The sequence below is a fragment of the Schistocerca americana genome, chromosome X (assembly GCF_021461395.2).
Source record: "Schistocerca americana isolate TAMUIC-IGC-003095 chromosome X, iqSchAmer2.1, whole genome shotgun sequence".
Classification (NCBI taxonomy): Eukaryota; Metazoa; Arthropoda; class Insecta; order Orthoptera; family Acrididae; genus Schistocerca; species Schistocerca americana.
In genome coordinates, this window is record NC_060130.1 from 577059441 (window position 1) to 577082358 (window position 22918).

Here is a 22918-nt window from a genome sequence, read left to right on the forward strand (position 1 = left end):
TGCTGTCAGAATACAAGAATATGGAAGTTCATTTCGATGGGAATAAAGATTCAGTCGGCTATGAAAGTTGCCTTAGCTTGTTCCAAAAGTTTCTGCATGGGAGAAACTGACAAGTATAATTTGGGGAAATTTTGTGAACAAGCATGGACATTATTTCTTCCACATTTCTGCCAGTGTATACTGTAGACGTTCAGAATCAAAATTCTAGAGATGATTAAGGTGTAACCCTATCTTGTTGTCAAGAACTTGAAACAATGCAATGAAGCTAGCGTGCGCTTATTGTTAATAAACTTATCTTTCATTGGAATTTTAGGTGAAATGTGCAAAAACAGATGGAGGAATATTCGGGACTCGTATCAGAGAAATAAACGAGAAAGAAAGCTTGGAACAGGTTCAGATGCCTCAGCAAAACCAAGAAAATGGGTTCTGCTTGATCACTTGGCTTTAAGAAACCTACGTTTCGTGGCATTTTAAATGAAATTGTCAAGAGCATATGGAGAAATATTAGTAACTCATACCGGAGGAATATGACATAAAATGGTTTCATTAGGTGCAAATGTGTCAGCGAAACAAAACAAATGCATTCTCTATCGTGTGATGACCACACGATTCTCGTCGCGCGTCGACAGAACTGGCGGCTAGTCGCGACGCTCCCTGAGATATATGAACCCAAATCTCGGAAACGGAGATCGATATCAACCTGATCTCAACTTAAAAAATAATTTCGATATGTTAGCTTCTTTTCATCGGCAACGATGTATGACCTAACGTGAACCATACGTAAAGTAGCCAGCGACCACATTTTTCAATGTACACAATTCAAATTTTATGCAGTAGGTTACTTGTAAATTAAGTATCGGGATAACTGTGGCGAATATCGGAAAAATAGACACCTCATTATCAAGCTGTGATGTGAAACTGTAAGATACGCAAACATCAATTTTTTGTGCCTTTTACTTTCCTCACAATTGATTGAGAAGTAATATACAGCGAAAAAAACACGCAAAACCGGAAGAGATACTTTTCAATTTTTTAAAGTAAAAGGAGAATCTGTATCGAAAAACTAACTCTGGGAGCCGATGTAACTTTGTTGCATTAACATACAGTATTTTTTACAGCAAGAAAATCGGAATTCTTATTTTTCTCATGTACACTCCTGGAAATGGAAAAAAGAACACATTGACACCGGTGTGTCAGACCCACCATACTTGCTCCGGACACTGCGAGAGGGCTGTACAAGCAATGATCACACGCACGGCACAGCGGACACACCAGGAACCGCGGTGTTGGCCGTCGAATGGCGCTAGCTGCGCAGCATTTGTGCACCGCCGCCGTCAGTGTCAGCCAGTTTGCCGTGGCATACGGAGCTCCATCGCAGTCTTTAACACTGGTAGCATGCCGCGACAGCGTGGACGTGAACCGTATGTGCAGTTGACGGACTTTGAGCGAGGGCGTATAGTGGGCATGCGGGAGGCCGGGTGGACGTACCGCCGAATTGCTCAACACGTGGGGCGTGAGGTCTCCACAGTACATCGATGTTGTCGCCAGTGGTCGGCGGAAGGTGCACGTGCCCGTCGACCTGGGACCGGACCGCAGCGACGCACGGATGCACGCCAAGACCGTAGGATCCTACGCAGTGCCGTAGGGGACCGCACCGCCACTTCCCAGCAAATTAGGGACACTGTTGCTCCTGGGGTATCGGCGAGGACCATTCGCAACCGTCTCCATGAAGCTGGGCTACGGTCCCGCACACCGTTAGGCCGTCTTCCGCTCACGCCCCAACATCGTGCAGCCCGCCTCCAGTGGTGTCGCGACAGGCGTGAATGGAGGGACGAATGGAGACGTGTCGTCTTCAGCGATGAGAGTCGCTTCTGCCTTGGTGCCAATGATGGTCGTATGCGTGTTTGGCGCCGTGCAGGTGAGCGCCACAATCAGGACTGCATACGACCGAGGCACACAGGGCCAACACCCGGCATCATGGTGTGGGGAGCGATCTCCTACACTGGCCGTACACCACTGGTGATCGTCGAGGGGACACTGAATAGTGCACGGTACATCCAAACCGTCATCGGACCCATCGTTCTACCATTCCTAGACCGGCAAGGGAACTTGCTGTTCCAACAGGACAATGCACGTCCGCATGTATCCCGTGCCACCCAACGTGCTCTAGAAGGTGTAAGTCAACTACCCTGGCCAGCAAGATCTCCGGATCTGTCCCCCATTGAGCATGTTTGGGACTGGATGAAGCGTCGTCTCACGCGGTCTGCACGTCCAGCACGAACGCTGGTCCAACTGAGGCACCAGGTGGAAATGGCATGGCAAGCCGTTCCACAGGACTACATCCAGCATCTCTACGATCGTCTCCATGGGAGAATAGCAGCCTGCATTGGTGCGAAAGGTGGATATACACTGTACTAGTGCCGACATTGTGCATGCTCTGTTGCCTGTGTCTATGTGCCTGTGGTTCTGTCAGTGTGATCATGTGATGTATCTGACCCCAGGAATGTGTCAATAAAGTTTCCCCTTCCTGGGACAATGAATTCACGGTGTTCTTATTTCAATTTCCAGGAGTGTATTTGAATCCGCCGCCGCCGACCGGAGCTTGGGAAACGGCGACGACTCCAGTCGTGTTGCGGCCGTGTCGCCGTCTGCCAGGGTGGGGAAAGAGGAGGGGGGCAGCGTCGCAGTCGCAGCCAACTGTCGCGTCTTGCACAACGTAACTTTAAAGACTGCGATGGAGCTCCGTATGCCACGGCAAACTGGCTGACACTGACGGCGGCGGTGCACAAATGCTGCGCAGCTAGCGCCATTCGACGGCCAACACCGCGGTTCTTGGTGTGTCCGCTGTGCCGTGCGTGTGATCATTGCTTGTACAGCCCTCTCGCAGTGTCCGGAGCAAGTATGGTGGGTCTGACACACCGGTGTCAATGTGTTCTTTTTTCCATTTCCAGGAGTGTATATTTCGTACACTTGGCTTCTTTTTATGGACTAAAATAACTAATTTTGAAATATTCACTGTTGTAAGAAATAAACTGACATTCAGTAATTACCGTGCAAAATGACAATAATAATATTCATTTATGCAGTATAATATAACTAACCAACCATTTCCGCGTATTCTGGCGGTCACAAGCTGCAGCGCACTGCTACTTAGACTTGTTGATATTTTGTAATGAAGCCCTACAGGTGGCACCTGATAAAAAGACTGAACATTCACAAATGTGTAAATGAGAGAAGCATATTTCTGTTACGACTTAGAGGCAGTAAAATTTAACGTACACAATTGCAACCAATGGATGAATGGGGTTAAGCCATACTTCATCGGTCGCGCACCACCTTGTACCTCGTAATAGGAAAAAGGTTTTCTACAACGGAGCACGTGATATTCCCACATTAACTAAATTTCTTTAATGTCTTAAGAAGTTTACCTGTCTTGAAAATAGAAACCTGTGTTATTTTTCAATAGCTTCTATTTCAAAATGAATGTAATTTGTAAATGGTTTCTGCTAATATATCTACGTAATTTGACTTCATTTACTGATTGTTGGGGCGTAGTAGAGTAATAATGTAACAAATAGACTGTTAAATATAGTACTTGAAAGATTTCCTCAACTGCAACGCTTTCAAATTTGACTAGAATATGTTCTTAGGGACATGGCCATTTTATACCTAGAAACATTTATTCAGAAAAGGGCTTCAGAACACAAAAAGTGAATCGCATAATTTAAGGAGGAATAATGAAATATACTAAACTTCGACTACAGAGCTGGCTAGAGGCGGAAGTCTGGAAAGTATTCATAGGTCAACTCTCTCCTCTACACTTAATTTCTGGACATGTATCGCAAATCGTGCAATAATGGAAATTATCGCTTTTTTTAGTTGCTCTTTCTGTTTTACTGCAACAGAAAAAGCTTCTGATTTTTATAGCAGTGCGAATTATTGAAAGGATACCAATTTGTTTCCAGTTAATGTAATTCCTGAGATCACTGAAAGCCTTAAGTGAAAAAAAGAAAGAAGTAGACCTTTTGTATTGTTCTTGTTTCAGTAAAGATGTGCTACCCTTCAAACCGAGTGGAAATAGTGAAAATGTAAATTCCTGTTATTTTTTAGTTTAATAATCTACATTTTGATTTCTGTAAGGCAAAAATTATTTCATTGCACATCGAAAAAACGGAACAGAAACGAAACAGAAAATCATCTAATTTTTTTCGACGTATTAAACATACGACAGTGTTTAACTGTGTAAGATATACGTTTCATGTGAAGATAACTAACCAGCAAGTTGTTAATGTTATGAAGTTCTGCCATGAAAGTAATTGAAAATAGATCAACATGTTCAGAATTTTTGTGTATGCAACTGACGGGAAATTTCAAGTTCTTTGTGACATTAAAGTGAATTATTCTATTAATAAAGACATCTGCAGTTCCTACAGTTGTTCCATATACGTAATGGCAATTTTTCTCCCGCATGAAAACATGTTGAAATTTTTCTACCCTTTAACTTATCAAAATGTTTCAAAACAGTGTCTGAACCTATTGGCTGCAAGGTGTCGCTTTCAATGACTTAAGTTGTCAGTCCACAAAATCGTTCTTGAGAATGTCTTGTCCTAAGATACTTGATACTTCTTTATCAACTTAACTTTTGAAAAATCCCTTTAACCATTAGCTACAGATATAGGTAAAGTCAAGAAGATTCGTAAGCTTAAAAAAGCATTGTGGAAAACGTCAGTAAAATTCCTTTTTGAAGTAGAAGGTAATGTGGTTTCTGGGAAGCTTTCAACAGCAAGACTGGGCGCTAATATCAAAATTTCTTCATGTACTTCCTTCCCCTTGCTGTTACATTTGTCACCATCACATACTACACTTTCAAGAGCCATCTCACGTCAGCAGATCACGATTAACGTACAGAAAGCTGGAAGCACTTCAGCTGGCGAGGGCGTATCGTTCTATGTCCGTGAAGAATTTATTTATCACAGAGCATTTGACGAAGCGCTCGATATTTTGTTGCGAACAATAGCTGCAATTAGTGCAAATGTCCCGATTTTAAAATACGCAATCAGAATCATTTACTTACGTAATAAATGCAGCAATCCCCCTCCGTAGATGAATGCTTTTCACGCAGTGGGCGTAAGTCTAATTAGTAATGACAGCACCATTTTAATCTGACACGCCCCTCACTGAAATGGCGCCTGTTTGTATTGATGTTTGGCAATATATGATTATATGAATGAAAACAGTAACTCAGGAAGATTTTTGTGCCCTTTTCACAAATGCTCAATGTGTGAACCATTTAGTCACACGGCACACGTGCGGTCTAAAGTGACGTGGCTCACACCCGCCCTAAAGTGTCCGCATCCATGTCCTCCTCTGTGATACGTCCTCGTAATTCAACGGTGTTGTGGGGAAGTGAAGGTGTGAAAACTTTTCTATGCAAACCCACAAGTACAACCCTTACAATGCAGATCTGGAGAATTTGGGGCCCATGCCAGCAACCAGTGACTGCCAGCTAATGTACGACGGAGCCATAGTTCTAGTAGTTTACTATCTAAGAGCTCACGAACCTCGTTGTGGAAATGCAGTAGAGCACCAACCTGCTGACAAAATTATCGCTGTCCTCTCGCAATTATGGCAATAATAACGCAAAATACTAACGCCGGTGAGACTCGCGTGAGCTCCCGAGGCCCACCGCACGGCGTCCATGGAGACTAGGTGCACGCCAGAGCTTAAGTTAGGTCTTGGCGTTGACTTAGTACTTATGTACCGCATTTTTAAAATTTGATTAAGTTTATTCAGGCTGTTTTAGTTTTATTTCTAGACCATGCCCTCTTAGACAAATTATAGAACCAAGTATATCTTCTGAAGAAGGCTCAATTAATTGGGCTGAAACCTAGGTAAAGGTTGGTTTCATTACCGCAATCGAGGCTGGTAGTTTCTTACATATTAGACTATCACGATTGCTGACTGTACTGCAATGTTGAAAGTACAAAAATTTCTGATTTTTACTGTGGATGCCATTTTTCCACCAATTGGACCTTAATAATCGAATAGCTCTCGTGTAATAACATAGTACCTTATGTCATCACAATCATTTTTTTAAATCACCTGAAAGTGTTTACATCATTCTAAATAACCATTATCTATAATCATGACAGTAAGTATTTTATTACATACTTCATTGTAGATCACAATTAACAGCAAAAACTGACATGTGAAAGTATACGATAATAGAAGCAAAAACATTCAAGTAAACAAAGGTATGTCAACAAGCCATTCGCGAGAGAGTTACCAATGTGGGGTTATGAGCCGACACTGACTTCAGAATGATATATTGTCCTACTTAGTGCAAATTTATGTTAAGTGTAAACTATTCAATTAGGACCCCATCTAACCGTGCCCAAATTTATCCATGGCTTACCTCATCTTAAGCAAAATTGGGGAATGTGGTACATACATGATAGGTACAGGGACATTTTGCTGCAGATTCAAAACGACGTCTAATCCACCAATATGGTCCAAGATGAACTGGCCTAACACAGCGTTTTCTTTCGCCTCCGAGGTCACCGATCTCAGTCGTATGGATTCTTCTGTGATCATCTCAAAAGGAAAGTGTACAGTTCATATCTCCGTCATCCCACGGTGAGATTGATACACTTTGATGTCCGCTGTCGACAACTGCTCTGGCAGCCGGTAATAGGTGCCAGTGGGCATGGCCATTGACGTAAAGCAGGAGATGAAAGGGGTCCTCAGGGCGACTGCAAGACACCTCCAATCTTGCTGTGGTTACGTCTCCGCCTCGGTTATAACAGACACTCGTCACCTAGATGTTTACCGGATACAAAAAAAAAAAAAAGTGTGTGAAATCTTATGGGACTTAACTGCTAAGGTCATCAGTCCCTAAGCTTACACACTACTTAACCTAAATTATCCTAAGGACAAACACACACACCCATGCCCGAGGGAGGACTCGAACCTCCTCCGGGACCAGCCGCACAGTCCATGACTGCAGCGCCTCAGACCGCACGGCTAATCCCGCGCGGCTTACCGGATACCAACTGGACTAGTTTGGATTGTTATTCTACTAATTACTGAAGGGTTTGCTGGACCCTAGGCTATCTGGATTATTCTTTCGATGTGTTCTACAATGTACGACGGCCCGACGCGGACTGGAATTGTGAATCGTGCAGTTCAAATGGTTCAAATGGCCCTGAGCACTATGGGACTTAACTTCTGAGGTAATCAGTCCCCTAGAACTTAGAACTACTTAAACCTAACTAACCTAAGGACATCACACACATCCATGCCCGAGGCAGGATTCGAACCTGCGATCGTAGCGGCCGCGTGGTTCCAGACTGTAGCGCCTAGAACCATTCGGCCACTCCGGCTGGCAATTGTGCAGTGTTTACAGTGGATCCATCTGAATCTGCGTAATAAAGAGTGCACTGCATTGTATCAGGTGTTACATTAGTGACGAGGACTCAAACTTAGCATATGTGCGAGGACGACTAAGTTCAGTGACCACTGGTTCAAAATTCATGAACTTGTGGTAGCAACAACTAATGCACCAGCAGGCAGAAGAAAAACAACGAAAGCAACAGCTCCAACTTGAGATGAAACGCCATGTACGAGAAGTAGAATTGCGAAAGCAAATTCTGAAACAATAACGCCAGCAAAAGCTTATACCACATTTCGCAGCAGCTCATCAGGCTGCAACAGCATCCGTCAGCATCATTTGCACTATTTAATCCAGAAGAGAAAGTCTGTGACTCGTATTACAGATGTCTAGAGCTCCACTTCGAGACGAGGAGCATAGCAGACGTTGCTAAACAGAGTATTTTTCTGCCCTGTAATAACCCCAAATACTGTGCCTTCTACACAAATTGCTAACTATTTATATTTGTGTGAAATCTACAGTTTATAAGCATTCCAAGCAGCAAACACATGTCTTAGCAGTTATACTCGCATTGTTTCTTTGTCGCAAGCAGTTGAATCAGTCATAAACTGCAACTTTTGAGTTTTGTGTGAGAATCAAATTTGCTAACAATCTTTCGTTGAATTATTGTAGCAATTACGAATACACCCGATGAATAAGTTTGTCGTCTTGTATTGAAATGAATAATCCCTACTCTCGAGGAAATGTTAACAGTAGCAAAATCTTTTGAAATATGAGATGAAGCGCAGCACTGTTTTGAGAAAAACAGTGTGTCTGCTGTAAAACCTCTAAAATATCGAATGCAGCACTGTAAACCTTTGATGAAAGTGAGGTTGATTTCGTAAAACGGCATTCCCATTCACACCATACTGAGTGTGATTGGACCCCCTCAATGAATTCATCTTTCTCATTCTTTCCATCTCGTCCATTTAGGGACAAAGTCCAAAAAGTAAATCAAATCAATCAGCCTCATAGTGATCACGTCGTTTTCCTTCTGTCTAGCCTCGCTATAACAACAGCAGGAAGTCGTATCCTGGGTGCCCAGATTGTTCTGCTAAACATAAGTGCAGTCAGTGTCAGTACAGGGAAACGCACTGTGTGCAGTACTATAAATAAGGACATGTGGTGGAAGTTTGCAAAAGTGGTACCGCGTCGCGTCGACAACGACGCAGCAGCCTAAACACGCTACAGCCTCATTTGAACCCTTTCAGCGAGCAACAGCAGAAGTTTTCTTTCCCAGTAAGGATCAACAATGAAATAAAACAAGATTTTTGTTTATGCCGGTTCACCAGTATCTGCTGTGCATGAGGAAGCCTCTTCTCACAAGGGAACCTCCCCATCGCACCCCCCTCAAATTTAGTTATAAGTTGGCACAGTGGATAGGCCTTGAGAAACTGAACACAGATCAATCGAGAAAACAGGAAGAAGTTGTGTGGAACCGTGAAAAAAATTAGTAAAATATACAAAGTGAGTAGTCCATGCCCAAGATAGGCAACACAAGGCAAATGTGAGCTCAGGAGGCCGTGGTCCCGTGGTTAGCGTGAGTAGCTACAGAACGAGAGATCCTTGGTTCAAGTCTTCCCTCAACTGAAAATTTTACTTTCTTTATTTTCGCAAAGTTATGATCTGTCCGTTCGTTCATTGACGTCTCTGTTCACTGCAATAAGTTTAGTGTCTGTGTTTTGCGACCGCACCGTGCGATTAGTAGACGAAAGGACGTGCCTCTCCAATGGGAACCGAAAAAATTTGATCGCAAGGTCATAGGTCAACGGATTCCTCCACGGGAAAACACGTCTGATATATTCTATACGACACTGGTGACGGCATGTGCGTCACATGACAGGAATATGTTGTCGACCCACCTAACTTGTACACTTGGCGAATGGGTAAAAAGATTCTTCTACCTTGCCCGATTTAGGTTTTCTTGTGTATGTAATAATCACTCCCAAAAAAGTGATGAAAACATGAGTTTGTCACATAAACTGAAAATAAAAAATTAAAGTTTTCACTTGAGGGAAGATTTGAACCAAGGACCTTTCGTTCCACAGCTGCTCACGCTAACCACGGGACCAGTGCGCCCTCAGCTCACACCCTCCTTGATGTTGTCCTCTTGAACTCGACTACTGAGTTTGTAAATTTTGCTTATCTTTTCATAGTTCCACACAACTTCTTCCTGTTTTCTCGATTGATCTGTGTTCAGTTTTTCAAGGCCTATCCACTGCGCCAACGTATAACTAGATCTGAGGGGGGGGGGGGGGGGGTGCGATGGGGAGGTTCCCTTGTCAGGTTTGTTATCCGTTTCTTCAGCAGACATTGCAAACGTTACAGTCCTATAGCAAGCAGCACATTCTTTCGCGCGGTAAGTGTGCAGTAACGGTGTTTTACAAAAAAAAATGTCATCTGTCCATACATTTCTTTGTGGCAAAAAATTTCACCTCTTAACGGACCATAAACCATTAATTTCCTTGTGCAGTTCTAAGATCCGCCTTCCAGAAAAAAACAGCATGACGCTTACCACACTGGTCTCTCTTCTTTAGCAATTTCAGTTTTTCAATTCACTATCGGCCGCTAGAACAACACGCTAACGCTGATGCCCTATAAAGACTACCTATGAGACGAGATCCTACATTTGACTTTTATGAAACACTATACCTTGATGTAGACGACCATCCTTCCCTCATCAGTTCTCCACTTATATCTCTTTTCCACATATTTTCCATCCAACTGTTGAACCGAAGCTAGTCATTAAGTGGAGCAGTTTATGCACGATACGTACCCAATAGACGTACTGTTTTCGTCTACACCCAACAGAAATTTACTCCATACTTGGATTTTTAGACCTTCCCGTTTCTTCAATGTTTAAACATCAGTTTCAATCCTACGTCTTACTGCACTGGCTTCCTCGCGCTGCGTGATTACAGTCAGAGACACACCACAAATGCGAAGCCCGTACTGGCTGCAGTCTCACACGGATAATGACACGTGTAATGTGTTTGAAGTTACGTGCTACGTATTCGGTCACGGCATCTATGCTCGGTCACAAGGATTAGTGCGGGCAGCCTATCTAGTTAGGGTGTGCTCTCCCCATTTTGTATTTTGTGCTCGCTTACTCGCTCATGCAGAACTCTACTTCTCCGATACGTTGATTTAAAACTCACCATTATGAGAGTTTATTACTTATAACGCGCGATCAAAAAGGTTCCGTTCGAAGGCCTTACGCTTCCAGAATCGGTATGCCAATCAAGAGAAATCACTGTGAACACTGCATTAACATCCCACCGTATTACCAGGTTGAAGATACTCGTTTGGTAGAACACCATGTCCTGCCGCGCAAAAACGTTCGTAACTTCCTGCTGCATATCCTTTTCCGACAGGAATCGTCAATATTTCGAGGCCATTTTTAAGGTCCCGAGGGCGCGACCATCACATGGGGAGGGATCAGGACTATAGGGCATGGGCTCGAGTTACTCGCACTTGGTTTGGCGTAACTTTTGTGTTACTTCATCTGCGAAATGAGGACGTGCGTTCCAGCACGGAACATGGCGCATTATACCGCAACGGCGGTTTTCGACAGACATGCTGACCCATATACACTGAAGTGGCAGAAGTCACGGGATACCTCGTAATATCGTGTCGGACCTCCTTTTTCCCGGCGTAATGTAGCACTCGACGTGGCATGGACTCAACATGTCGTCGGAACTCCCACGCTGCTTCTATAGCCGTCCGTAACGGCGAAAGTGTTACCGGTGCAGGGTTTTGCGCACGAACTGATTTCTCGATTGTGTCCCATAAATGTTCGACGGCATTCATTTCGGGCGATGTGGGTTGTACGATTCTTCAGTCGAACTGGCCAGAACGTTCTTCAAACCAGTTGCGAACAACTCAGATCTAGTGGCATGGTGCATTATCGTCTATAAGAATTCCATCTTTGCTTGGGAATGTAAAGTCCATGAATAGCGGCAAATGGTCTTCAAATAGCTGAACATAACTAGAACTCAATCATTCACGTAAACACAGCACACACTATTATAGAGCCACTACCAGCTTGCACAGTACCTTGTTGACAACTTGGGTTCACGGATTCGTGGGGTCTGCGCCACACTCGAACCACACCATTAGCTCTTACCAACTTAAATCAGGACTCATCTGACGAGGCCACAGGTTTCCAGTAGTCTACTGTCCAACCGATGTGATCACGAGCCCAGGATAGGCGCTGCAGGCGATGTCGTGCTGTTAGCAAAAGAACTCCAACCGGTCGCCCGCTGCCATAGCCAATTAACGCCAAATTTCACCGCACAGTCTTAACTGATACGTTCGTCACGCGTCCCACATTGACTTATGTGGTTATTTCACGCAGCGTTGCTTGTCTGTTTGTAGTAACAACACTACGCAAACACCGCTACTCTTGGTCGTTAAATAAAGGCCGTCGGCCATTGCGTTGTCCATAATGGGGGTTAATGCCTGAAATTTGGTATTCTCGACAACTCTTGACACTGTGGATCTCGGAGTATTGAATCCCCTAACGATTCCCGAAATGGAATGTCTCATGCGTCTAGCTCCAACTACCATTCCGCGTTCAAAGTCTGTTGATTTTCGTCGTGAGGACGTAATCACGTGAGAAACCCTTTCACATGAATCACATGAGTAAAACTGACAGTTCCGCCAATTAACTACCTTTTTACATTTTGTGTACGCTATACTACCGCCATCTGTATATGTGCACATCGCTAGGCGTTTTCGCATTTACCACACGCACGCCGGAAAGACACGAATGTCACACTAAGTGCTTGCCCACATGTCGGTGCTTGTATACCCGTATCGGAGTCACGCAACGTTGCGTATACGCTGTATTAACACTCTCGAACGGAAACTTTCCGATTGCACCCAGCAGAGTAAATGAAGAATGATGGGAGCACATGACGGTTATCGAGTGTGTCTAACGTTACTGGAACTTTTCAGGTGGACAACACAGCACAGCATGTCCAGCAAACGTGCACTTGACATCTGTCGGCGTCTTTCGGACTTTGGAATTATCGTATCATTCGCATCAGGAACATAGAAGCATCATCCCGACAGGACGCACAAAGGGTTAGCTGTAGCGTGATGACCACACTACGAATTGTGACGAGAAGGACTCAGGACAACAAAGTGGTCATATATTCTTCCAGAACGATTACACAATGAGAGGACTGTAGGATTATTCATCTGGCTCTGATTAACAGACGGGTGACATGAGACGAAAATCCGTACAGAGGTTTCAAGCGAAGTGCCACCACAAATAGTGGGGAACAGATTACTAAAAACTGGCTTCAGATCGAGTCGCCACCTGTGGGTTACGGATGATACCATAACACCTACAATAGAGACTTCCATGGTGTAGAGCCAAAACTAACTGCTACATTTAGTGATATTCCTTAGTGTTCAGTGATGAGTGTAGTGTTTTTTTTTTCTTGCGGTCAGATCTTGTCGATGGACGACCAGGTGAAAGGTCACAAGAAGCAGAGATTCTAGGGATCTATACCTCTCAAACTCATGGAATTATGGTGCGAATGAGCTGTTGGATATGACAATAGAACAGATTTGGTAATTGTTGATGGGAGAGTGAATACTCGCTAGTGTGTAGTAATAATGGTACACTCTGTTATCATACCTTTCATGACCAGGGTACCAAATGGCACATTCCAACAGGATAGTATAAGAGACAATTAAAATGGTTCCCTTCGAAGGCCTAAACTCTTGCGGACACGTGGCTGAAAATGACTCACAAGTTCGCGGCGCCCTCCATCGGTAATGCTGAATTCAAAATTGTGTTGGCCCACCATTAGCCTCAATGATAGCTTCCACTCCCGCAAGCATACGTTCATCAGGTGTTGGAAGGTTTCATGGGCAATGGCAGCCCATTCTTCACTGAGTTCAAAATGTTCAGATGTGTGTGAAATGTTATGGGACTCAACTGCTAAGGTCATCAATCCCTAAACTTACACACTACTTAACCTAAATTACCCTAAGGACATGCCCGAGGGAGGACTCGAACCTCCACCGGCATCTTCACGGAGTGCTGCACTGACGAGAGATATCGATCTCAGTCGGTGAGGCTTGGCACGAAGTCGGCATTTCAAAACATCCCAAAGGTGTTCTATAGGATTCAGGTCAGGATTCTGTGCAGGCCTGTCCATTACAGGGAAGTTATTGTCGTGTAACCACTCCCCCACAGGCCGTGCATTATGAACGGGTGCTCGATCGTGTTGAAAAATGCAATCGACATCCCCGAATTGCTCTTCAGCAGTGGGAAGTAAGAAACTGTTTAAAACATCAAATGGTTCATACGGCTGTCAGCACTATGGGACTTAACATCTGAGGTCATCAGTTCCCTAGAACTTAGAACTACTTAAACCTAACTAACCTAAGGACGTCACACACATCCATGCCCGAGGCAGAATTCGAATCTGCGACCGTAGCGGTCGCGCGGTTCCAGACTGGAGCGCCTAGAACCGCTCGGCCACTTCGGCAGGCTTCAAACACCAATGTAGGCCTGTGTTGTGAGAGTGCCACGCAAAACAACAAGGGGTGCAAGTCCCCTCCACGAAAAACACGACCACACCGTAACACCACCGCCTCCTAATTTTACTTTTGACTCTACACACGTTGGCAGACGACGGCCACCGGGCATTCGCCATACCCACACCCTGCCATCGGATCGCCACATTGTGTACCGTGATTCGTCACTCCACACAACGTTTTTCCACTGTTAAATCGTTCATTGTTTACGCTCCTTACACCAAGCGAGGAGTCGTTTGGCATTTACCGGCATGATGTGTGGCTTATGAGCAGCCGTTCGACCATGAAATCAAAGTTTGCTCACCGTCCGCCTAACTGTCATAGTACTTGTAGTGGATCCTGATGCAGTTTGGAATTCCTGTGTGATAGTCTGGATAGACGTCTGCCTATTACACCCTCTTTAACTGTCGGCGGTCTCTGTCAGTCAACAGACGAGGTCGGCCTGTACACTTTTGTGCTGTACGAAACCTTCCACTTTTCACTTCACTATCACATCGGAAACAGTTTACCTAGGGATGTTTAGGAGTGTGGAAATCTCGTGTACAGACGTATGACACAAGTGACACCCATTCACCTGGCCACGTTCAAAGCCCGTGAGCTCCGCGGAGCGCCCCATTCTGCTCTCTCACGATGTGTAACACTGTAAGGTGAATTTCACAGGAATCATGCAGGCGGAGACATAGATGAGGCAATTTGTGAACTTCCAAGTTTACTGATAATGTGGACAACTATGAATCTGTGACTAGCGCCTGGGAATCTTGTTTTACAGCTGGTAAGTGCCGATGTAGAACGACAGTTTAGTCTGTGCTGTTGGCTTAAGCGAAGTCCTTCCACGTGTGCTCCATGGAGCACGATGTAATGCAGCTCGTGCAGTAGCCAGGCACATGTGGTAGGTTACCCGCCTGGGAACTTAGTTATGTCGTGTAGATCGTGCTGCACAGTATGAATATTGTTCTGTGCCACAATGTTAATCGTCACCAATACAATCTTTCGCAAGATGTGGTAGTAGACTACGTGACATATCACAGAGTGGTATAGTGACCTAGCAGCGGAGTATTGCTCTGAAGTCATACATTGTAAACAATAACTAAGATATTCCAATGAAAAGTACACACGTTTGCATCGCTTAATATCGAGCATAAGCAGCAACCAAAAACAGTCCAGAGATTGTATATCTGCCTTGTAAGTCTAAGATTATTACCAGCTTATAATTCTTTCAAAATCCTTATATACACAGATTCGAAAACGAGGGTGAAAGACCGTAAAACGCGTCGTGAAAGAAAATTATTTTAATTTGCCTTCTGTACCATAAACAACCACAGTTTCCTAATTCCACTGTAAAAGAGACGAAATAATGCCAAGCACTGCGATGTTATAATCATCTTGTGGGTTGGCGACAGATTCACTTCTCCATTTATGTAAATGATAGGAGAGTTATGTCAAATGGGAGAAAGAGATGGTGCTTATCTTTTGTCACTCATATAACCAAAGACTTTAAATAAGTATGGACAATTAATGCAATGATGAACAGAGTTAGTCTATTTGAAAGACAGCAAGCTACAAAAAGTCTGTTTCTTTGAGTGTGTTTCATCGCTGAACGGAGACTTTAATGCCGCCTCACTCCTAGCTACTATGCTTGCCGAAACCAAACTACTACTTCCGTCTTTATTTCAATCCATACTCATCCATACTAATAGCAAAAATATTCATTTAAGTACTCCAGCTGAAACGTAAGCACACTTGACACTCACCTGGTGTGTCTTATATTTTGATGGATGCTCTAAACTCAGCGAACTCCTGCTTCAGATAGCGCTTACTCAGACATTTAGTAGTGTCATTTTTGGTCATTATGATAGACTAATCCAAGAGGGCGTGTTGAAAAGTAATACCTCTGAATTTTTATGTGAAAATTCTTATAGCTTTTTAAGTAGAACAAACGTTATTAACTTTTACATCTTTATTAATCATGTCTACATATCTGCAGCCCTCCGCCTCTCGAATGCTCCGAATTGTAGCGTGTAACATGGCGGTGTGTAACGTAACTATATCGGTGGGTGATGAACAGCGTACTGCAATCGTGCTTCGAATTCGAAGAGTTCGTCCACATATGGACCACCCTCTCCTTTAGCATGACAACGCCAGAACATACACGAGCGAAGTGACATCTGCAACAATCCGACGTCTTGAGTTTACTGTCATCGAGAATTGTCTTTACAATCTCGACTTGAACCCATTCGATTTTCATTTGTTTCCAGAAATTAAAGAATACCTTCGAGGACTTCACTTTGATAGTGATGAAAAGGTGAAAACAGAGGTGAAGTTTTCGCTCCATCAACAAAGTCAAACATTCTACAGTGACGCTATCAACAAACTAGTCTCTCGTTGGGAGAAATGCGTTAGTTGCCAGTGTGACTGTGCTGTGAAATAAATATGTAGCCAAGAAGATTAAACGTGTGGAATGTTAATAACCTTTGCTTTATTTAAAACGCTTTGAAAATTTTGACATAAAACATTCGGAGGCATTGTTTTTCAGCACGCCCTCGAAGTGCGTGAAGGATAAATGATTCCCCAAAGTGTGAAAACCCTTCATCGTCTGGCTGCCGATTGCTTGGATGTGAACAATAGTTAAAGAACCGTGGAGTTAACAATATTCCCAGATATCAGCCCGGTTAAGCCTGTCTTGTCCTGGCACCACTCCGTACCAATTTCTCAAGAATCTAGTGTGGAGCTGAAAGTGCTCTCCGATTTCAGTGTTGATAGTAGCAACCCGATCTCACTAACAGATTTATTAAGAGAGCGTAGCTTCGTTATGGGAATCGTATACATCTGCGCAAATATTCCCCAAGCCATTACCTATAGCGTATCGGAGAGCACTTTGTAGATATATATTTTCTTCACTTTCGATTACGATTAGAGCAAATGGACTATTGTATGGTTCTACACCGACATTGATCCCTCTTATGTTGATCTTAGAGTCATTCCGCGATACCTATGACACAGACGATAACGTGGTTCGATATTGGGTGTTCATAAAACTAAATCCGTCCTAACACGCCTTGGGAGGCCCAATGGTACCGACTACCGGCGTGTCATCCTCAGCCCACAGGCGTCACTGAATGCGGATATGAAGGGGCATGTGGTCAGCACATCGCTCTCCTGGCCGTAAGTCAGTTTACGTGATCGGAGCCGCTGCCTCTCAATCAAGTAGCTCCTCAGTTTGCCTCACAAGAGCTGAATGCACCCCACTTGCCAACAGCACTCGGCGGACCGGATGGTCACCCATCCAAGTACTATCCCATCCCGACAGCGCTTAACTTCGATGATCTGATGGGAACCGGTGTTGCCACTGTAGCAAGGACGTTGGCTGTTGGGTGTTTGTACTTATGCAATAATGCTTCCTGGAAAAAAGCATCTTTCTTATAATGATTCCGATGGACAACTGGTTGGGTTGATTTGATTTGGGGGACGAGACCAAACAGCGAGGTCATCGGTGTCATCGGACTAGGGAAATATGGGGAAGAAAGTTGGCTGTGCCCTTTCAAAGGAACCATCCCGGCATTTGCCTAAGCGATTTAGGTAAATCAGGGAAACCCTGATTCAGGATGGCCGGAAGCAGGATTGAACCGTCGACCTGCCGAATACGAGTCCAGTGTGCTAGCCGCTGCGCCACCTCGCTCGGTGACAGCTGGTATTTCCATAACGCTCTCTTACTATCAGTCGGCTACAGTTGTAACGGCATGCTTATGACTTTTTTTTCAATCTCCTATCTTAAATTCAGCTGTTTACTATCCTAACTTTTAACCTATTCTGCTTTTAGTCTTTCTTTAGATTAATAGTACAGGAATTAGAAAAAATACTGATGAGATAAACGAAAGGAAATTCATGACTGCAAAATTCCCTGCAGATAGCTGCAACGTGTCCAACATGGTTCCAAAAGGAAAGGAAGGAAAGAATGTTAGGGTTTAACGTCCCGTCGATATCGAGGTCATTAGAGACCGAGCACAATCTTGAATTATTGCAAGGATGCGGAAGGAAATCGGCCGTGCTCTTTCAAAGGAATCATCCCGCCATTTGCCCCGAGTGATATAGAGAAATCACGAAGAACCTGAATCACAATGACCAGACGCGAATTTGAACTGTTGTACCCGGAATGTGAATCCAGAGTGCTCATCAATGCCCCATCTTTCTCAGTACCAGAAGGAAAATAAATTTAAAATAAATCAAATTAATAAAAATATTGCACGTAGAAAGAGCGCTATTTTTAGTAAGACATTTTAATATGGCAGTCATTTTACCAACTTGGAGTAGAAAGCTCGTCATTCATTTTATGGACAATTTATTTCTTATTGATGAACGCTTAGACAGCTCAAGTCACATATAAAGTTTAATATTTCAGGGGGAATACATGATTGGAAGTTCAATAAAAAACAGTTGTAATGACATTCCCCTCAGAATACAACGACACTGGTTTACTCTTTAAGAGACGTAGAACCTTCAATTCTACAGACACTCCGTGCCATAATTCCTATATGACATTTCGGTTCAGTATCAAAGGGGTTCGGCAGCTCGCTCGAGCTACGATTAACCTCGACTTCTAAGTTTCCTTTACTGTCGGTATCTCTTTCTGAATATCTACTGAAATGACGTTTTGAATGAGGGAGGGTGGGGTAAGGTGACCAGGGCAGGAAAAGTAGCTATTATCAACATTTAAGTGGTGTTATAGTCGGCGCACTAGCGATGGGACACAGCATCTCCGACGTATCGATGAAGTGGGAATTTTCCCGTACGACCATTTCACGATTGTACCGTGAATATCAGGAATACGGAAAAAACATCAAATTTCCGACATCGCTGCGGCCGGAAAAAGACTCTGCAAGAAAGAGACCAATGACGACTGAAGAGAATCGTTTAACATGACAGAAGTGCAACACTTCCGCAAATTGCTGCATACTTCAATGCTGGGTCATCAACAAGTGTCAGCGGGCGAACCATTCAACAAACATCCTCGCTATAGGCTTTTGGAGTCAAAGGCCTCGTCCTGTACCCTTGATGACTGCACGACACACAACCTTACCCCTCGCCTGGGCCCGTCAACACCGACATTGGAACGTTGATGACTGGAAACATGTTGCCTGGTCGTACGAGTCTCGTTTCAAAATGTTTCGTGCGGGTGGTCGTGTACGGGTATGGAGAGAATCTCATGAATTCATGGATCGTGCGTGTCAGCAGGGGACTCTTCGAGCTGTTGGAGGCCCCGTAAAGGCGTGGGGCGAGTGCAGTTGCAATGGTAGGGGACCCCTGATACGTCTAGATACGACTCTGACGTCAGGTGACACGTACGTAAGCATCCTGTCTGATTACCTGCATCCATTCATGGCCATTGTGCATTCTGACGGACTGGGACAACAGCAGCAGGGCAACGCGACGCACCACAAGTCCAGAATTGCTACAGAGTGGCTCCAGGAACACTCTCCTGAGTTTAAACACTTCCGCTGACCACCAAACCGTCCAGACATGAACATTATTGAGTGTATCTAGGATGCCTTACAACGTGCTGTTCAGAAGAGATATGCACCTTCTCGTACTCTTGCAGATTTATGGACAGCCCTGCAGGCTTAATGGTGTCAGTTCCCTCCAGCACTACTTCAGACATTAGTCGAGTCCATGCCACGTCGTGTTGCGGCACTTCTGCGCACTCGCGGGTGCGCTACACGGTATTAGCGGGTGTACCATTTTCTTTGGCTCTTCAGTGTGTATTATTCTTGTTATCTCACTTATGCCTATGGCCTTGCCGCAGTGGTAAAAAGTAAACAAATAAAAAAGTGGTAACACCGGTTCTGTCAGATCACGGAAGTGAAGCGCTAGTCGACTTGGCTTGCCCTTGGAAGGGTGACCACTCGCGGTAAAAAAAAAAAAAAAAAAAAAAAAAAAAAAAAAAAAAAAAAAAAATATGCAAATGTGTGTGAAATCTTACGGGAGTTAACTGCTAAGGTCATCAGTCCCTAAGCTTACACACTACTTAACCTAAATTATCCTAAGGACAAACACACACGCCCGTGGCCGAGGCAGGACTCGAACCCCCGCCGGGACCACGTCCGGGTCTGCCAAGCGCTGTTGGCAACCGAGATGCAGTCACCCCTTATGAGCCCAATTGAGGAGCTGCTTCATTGAGAAGTAGCGGCTCCAGTCACTAAAGCTGACAACGGCCGGAAGAGAGGTCTGCTAGCAAATTAAAACTGTCTCTGTTCTATTTTTCGCAGTGCAAAAATCCTGTTGGAAAACGGTCTGCTGCAGTCACTAGGTGTTGCCGTAGATGCTAGAGCATCAAGATGCCTTGAAAATATGTCCAGGGATTAGAGCAACAAACATGGGATCCTCTTGCGATAGAAAATCCGATTGAGGTCATTAAGAATGATAGGATGCCCTTTTTTACAGCAGGGAAGCAATTTAATTTTACATGCAACACACTGAAAATAAAAGTTACAGGAAAATAATGAAGATACGGTAGTTGATAAAGGGATTATGGGAAGCGTAACGAGTGTGTTCAATGAAGAACAAGAACAATAAATCCTTAGTTATATTTTTGACAGGGAGAACTGTTGTTATGAATTTACACTGAACGACCTACGGAGATTAGCGTTTCAGCTGGCAGAGCGAAACAAAATACCGCATCATTTTTATACTTACAATCTATACTGGTAGTGCAATTCCGTGACGTGAAACACAATAAGTTATGCGATATTTCGGCAACGTTCCACGTAAAGTAGAACCAATAGGAAGCAAAAACTCTCTCTACGTCAGAAGCAGAACTTGCGTGACACCATACTGTATTTGTCATGTTCAGATGAAGCTCATATTTCATGGATTCTGTGTCATAAATTACGCCCTCTGAATATATGCTGTTTCTAAGCACATCGAATCCCTCGAGACCGCATCGTTATTGGTACTATCTGTTGTAATAAAATGACAGAAACGTCGTATTGGTAGTTAAAATATTTGTGTATTTTCTTGTTACAGATCAAGTTCTATTTAAGTACGCCGTTTTAAGGCAACGGTACATTGAATAATCATCAAAAACCTGTCGTTTTGGTAGGATTTGTTATAATTAAATTTCAATAACTTATTGGTGGTTAAAGCTTTCAGAAGAGTGCAACAGAAAAAACATGGTCGTTCATAGCAGATCATCGGCGTAATGTAGCTGGTAAGGGCACCACGTTACGAAACAGTGGGTATCGGGTTCGTGTCCTGTTGTATTCAGTTTTTTTTCACCTTCGAGCATTTTAATAGGTTCTGAGGCTTCCTTCATAAATTAATAGAAATAATTTCTGTAATATTCGAAGTTATGTAAATATAAGTATGCTCTCTCTCTCTCTCTCTCTCTCTCTCTCTCTCTGTCTCTCAGGAGTGAGTTTGTCCGATTTGGTGAAGTTTTATAAGCTGATATCCATACTAACTGGACATGTATATTTCGTTTTCGTCTTGTCACGTGTTCATTGATGTTGAAGTTTTCGTTTATGTATAGTACAAACAGATCAACATGACTAGCATATGGACCAGCTAGAAAATGTGCGTTTTAATAGAGCTAACGTAAGCATTTTCCGCGCGTTCATTTGCGTAATCAAACTGCGTGGTTTGCGAGCCAAATAAAGCCGCCATTGCCGCTGGTGAGAGCTGAGAGCGCAAATCACTTTTATCAGTTCGTCCCATGTGCCGACTGCGCTGTCTCTCGTGACGCTGGATTTCCCATCCTCGTCCACGCGAACGGTAGCTGCCTCGTCCCGCGTGACGACTGCTTAAGCGGTAAGCTTTCATCAACAATCATGCTATGGTGAAAATTCTATTTCTCTTAGAGTAGCCACTTTGACCCACATTCCCCTACCAAGAAGGTACAGTGATGAGATCGTACACCACACACTTCGCTCATTGCATTGACTTGCTTTGTCATTTGCTACCCCCAGCAAATCGATTATGTGACGGGTGTGAATCTGCCATGTTTCTAGAATAAAGCCTCTCGAGTAACACTAGATGTCTTGCCAGAAGTCCGTTGACGAAATGGTGTCGTCAGTGTATTAACCCTTATCTCCATAAGAAACTGTGAAGACATTTCGAATTTAATGCAAACACCAGTACTCTCCGTGCCGACTACATTTCGTGATGATGTTTTCTTTTTCCATCACCGATCTCGAATCGGCTACCTCTAAGGAAAAAAACCATCGTATTTCCATTAACATCTCTAAAAACATAATACTGCGCGTTTTACTTCCTTCCAAGTCCTCCCTTAAACTGGTATGTTGTGGGCAGAAACTGTTGATCAACGCTGCTGAATACATTGTACAAGAACGCTGTGCCTGATATCATTTTAAAGGTCACTACTTTTTCCTTGGATTCACCAATAAATGTAACTGGCCGGTATGCACTACCTACAACTGATTTATCTAGCAATTTAAACAGCGTTACTGAATCGATGAAGCCAATTTATCATAGTTTCAAGTACAAATATCAAAACGTCAATAGCCGGATATTATTCATATTCGCCGGCCGGTGTGGCCGTGCGATTCTAGGCGCTTCAGTCTGGAGCCGCGTGACCGCTACGGTCGCAGGTTCGAATCCTGCTCCGGGCATGGATGTGAGTGATGTCCTTAGGTTAGTTAGGTTTAAGTAGTTCTCAGTTCTAGGGGACTGATGACCACAGATGTTAAGTCCCATAGTGCTCAGCCATTTTTTTTACTCATACTCGGCGGGGAAACTGTTGAACTGCGCAATAAGAATCGACGTCGCACCCACAAGCACTTGACACGAACAGGACAGCTGACCTCATCACTGCCATTTGCACATTGTATAATGAACACTGACTTTGCATTTCTTTAACATCAAAGTCGTTTAGGATGAAAACAGAAAATATCTCGGAGAATGTGTGGAATTATCATAAAA

At 43.9% G+C, this 22918-nt stretch overlaps 1 pseudogene; it reads right to left on the reverse strand.

Moving 5' to 3' along the window:
• Positions 1 to 17234: 17234 nt before the first annotated feature.
• Positions 17235 to 17352, reverse strand: LOC124556892 (annotated as a pseudogene).
• Positions 17353 to 22918: the final 5566 nt, after the last annotated feature.